Below are 3659 nucleotides of genomic sequence, written 5' to 3' on the forward strand. Positions count from 1 at the left end.
AACTATTTTTAATAAAATGTATATCTCAAAATTTTTATCTGATGCATTTAGGTCGTGGAGGGGGGGGGGGTAGTTGCCCTCCAATCTCTTTTGACTCTTAAAAAGTGAACGAGAACTTTAAATTTCCAATCAAATGAGCCCTCTCCGAAGTTTATACAAGCTTACCTTCTATAAAAATGATATATGTCCCCAGAGCATTACTTACACCTCCCTCCAGGCCATGGGGGGCTGCGTCGACACAGGAGTTTTTCTTGTCTGACCTTTAAATTATTTTTAATCAAGTGGCTATTTTAAAAAAGTTTATCGGATAGGCTTGGGGAAAAGAGGGTGTGTGGGAGGGGGTAGTTGTCCTCGGATATCTTTGGACTCTTAAATAGTGAACTAGAACTTTCAGTTTCCAATCAAATGAGCCCTCTCTGATGTTTATACGAGCATCCCTTTCATAAGAACCATACACGCCCCCAGGACAACACTTACAACGCCTACCCCCTGGGCCCTGTGTGATTGTGTTGACACTGAATTTTTTGCCATTTGATTTTTGAATAATTTTCATAAAGCTGGCAACCCCAGTATTTGTAGCGGATGGGTTTGGGAAAAAAAGGGCATGGGGGGGCTAGTTGCCCTTAGATCTCTTGAATCTTAAAAAGTGAACTAGAACTTTCAATTTCCAATCAAATGAGCCCTCTATGAAGTTTATACGAGTATTTTTTTCATAAGAACCATACATGCCCTTAGGACATAACTTGGGACTTAACGCCTTCTTCCGGGCCCTGGGGTATTGTACGGACACCGGAGTTTTTTTTTATCCGGCCTTTTAACTATTTTTTTTAACAAAATGTCTAACTCAAAATTTTAATCAGATGGGTTTGGAAAAAGAAGGCTTGGGGGGGGGGGGGCTAGTTGTCCTCGGATCTCTTTTGAATATTAAAAATCGAACTCGAACTTACAATTTCAAATCAAATGAGCCCTCTCTTAAGTTTATACGAGTATCCCTTTCATAAGAACCATATATGCCAAAGGGCATAACTTACAACGCCTGTCCCTAGGCCCTGAGGGGTTGTGTCAACACCCGAGTTTTTGTTATCTAACTTTTGAACAGTTTTTAACTTAAAGGCTATATAAAACGAAAATTTCGGATTCATTCGGGAAAAATGGGCGTGGGGGGGGGGGCTAGTTGCCCTACAATCTCTTTTGACTCTAAAAAACTGAGCTAGAACTTTCAATTTCGAATCAAATTAGCCCTCTCTGAAGTTTTTACGAGCATCCCTTCAATAAGAACCATATATTCCCCCAGGACATAACTTACAACGCCTGCCTTCGGGCCCTGGCGGGCTGTGTCGACCCTGGAGTTTTCGTTATATGGTGTTTTAATACTTTTTAAAAAAATGCTATTTCAAATTACTTATCAGGTGGGTTCGAGAAAAAAAAGGTGTGGAGGGGGGCTAGGTGCCCTCCAATCTGTATTGACTCTTAAAAAGTGAACTAGAACTTCAATTTCCACTCAAATGAGCCCCCTTTGAAGTTTATACGAGCATCCCTTCCATAAGAACCATATATGCCCCCAGGGCAAAACTTACAACGCCTGCCTCCAGGCCCTGTGGGTTTTGTCGACACCGGAGTTTTTGTTATATGATCTTTGAACTATTTCAACAAAATAGCTATCTCAAATTTTTATCGGATGTATTTGGGATAAAAGGGCGTGGGGAGGGGCTGGTTACCTTACAATACCTTTTGACACTTAAAAAGTCAACTAGAACTTTAAATTTCTAATCAAATGAGCCCACTCTGAAGTTTATGTGAGCATTCCTTCCATAAGAACCATATATGTCCCCAGGGGATAACTTATAACCCTTGCTCTGAAGACCTTTGGGGGAGTGAAGATATATTTTCCAGAACTTTCAACAACCCCCCCCTCAACCCCTCCACAGCCCTCAGGGCAAGGGTTGTAAGTTATGCCCTGGGGGCATATAAGTTTTTTTATAGAAAGCTTTGTCGTAGAAACTTCAAAAAGGGCTAATTCGACTGGAAATTAAATTCAGGGACCTAGGTCTCTTAGGATGACACCCCCCCCCCTACAGCCCTCAGGGCCAGGGTTGTAAGTTATGCCCTGGGGGCATATAAGTTTTTTTCATAGAAAGCATTGTTGTAGAAACATCAAAAAGGGCTCATTCGATTGGAAATTTGAATGGCTAGTGCCCTTTTTAATAGTCATAAGTGATTGGAGGGCAACTAACCCCCCTCTCACGCCCACCTTTTCCCCAAAAACATCCAATCAAAATTTTGAGATAGCCATTTTGTTCAACGTACTATAAAATTCAGGAAATTAGATCTTTTAGGATGAAAACCCCCTACAGCCTTAGGGGGGTTGTCATCCTGGGGGGCATAAACCTTATATGCCCTAGGGCATAACTTACAACCCTTGCCCTGAGGGCTGTGGGGGAGTGTCCTCCTCAAAAACATGATTTCTATCTGGAAATCGACTACCTTGAACAAAATAGCTATCTGAAAATTTTGATTGGATGTGTTTGGGGAACTGGTGGGCATGGAAGGAGTATTAGTTGCCTTCCAATCACTTTTGACCCTTAAAAATGGCACTAGAACTCTCGATTTCCAATCGAATGAGACTCCTTTGAAATTTCTTCGACGACCCCTTCTATATGAAGTACCTCTGGGAAAAAGAAAATAAATAAGTAAATAAATAATAAAACATTGGAGCCGTATGGATTTTACTATAACTCCATATTTTTTATCAGCTTTATAGAATCGTTGTTTTCAGTCCTTTTTATTAAAGCCATATTTTGTTTTCAAGTTGGCCGCTTCTATCAAGCCCACTTCGCTTGGCATTCCTAATTTGGTTGCTTTCAACATAAGGCAATAATCTTCAAACGAATAATCGACAACAGGTACTTCAAGGCATTTGGCCATTTCAAAGCGTACATTTTCAGCAAAATTTTTGGGTCTCTTTTCTCTTCATTTGACGGCACATATGGAGGTAGAAATTCAATTTCAGCATAAGTAACAAACTATGTTATAGTGAACCTTAAAATCTTCAACGCTCCGGATCCATCCCAAATTTAAGGTAAAGTGTCGAGCCTATTAGAACACTTAATGCACACAGGTTGCATGGCAACTCAAGGATAAAATTCACCACTCTTAAAGTGATAAGTGCTTTTCTGTTTGAACAAGTTCCCTCAGAAAATATCAAAATCTGTTGCCAAAGGTACTCAGATTTTGCTCGATGCACCATCTTTTTATTCGTGTTAGCTTGAGAGTTGGAATTTTCTCTTTCCACATATATTGATTGAGGAAAATTGATCAATTTTCCAAAGAATGACAATTTTTTCACTTCTTCCTTGGCAACAATGCTGGGTGACCCTAGGAAGAAAATTACAAGTGCGTCATAAAAAGTTAAATGCGATGCCAGTACTAGGATCGTTGCTTCTCTCGCTGTCGCTTGTCTCCCTTTTACTCTTACTGTACTGAAACCAGAACAATAGCCAAACCATTATCTGAGAAATGATGGCTCGCAATATACGTTTCCATTCTCGCATAGGCTTTGATTTTAATTCTTCTTCAGATAAACTCAAACGCCCTATACAAGCAAGCCAATCAGATGTAACTAGGCAAATGACAAGGGATTCTTTGGGGTACGATGCCAT

At 40.3% G+C, this 3659-nt stretch overlaps 1 pseudogene; it reads right to left on the minus strand.

Moving 5' to 3' along the window:
* Positions 1-2772: 2772 nt before the first annotated feature.
* On the minus strand, positions 2773-3659 carry LOC148947322 (lysophosphatidylcholine acyltransferase pseudogene; annotated as a pseudogene).

The sequence above is a fragment of the Artemia sp. Qi Xiang Cuo genome, chromosome 11, assembly GCF_049724085.1.
Source record: "Artemia sp. Qi Xiang Cuo chromosome 11, ASM4972408v1, whole genome shotgun sequence".
Taxonomy (NCBI): Eukaryota; Metazoa; Arthropoda; class Branchiopoda; order Anostraca; family Artemiidae; genus Artemia; species Artemia sp. Qi Xiang Cuo.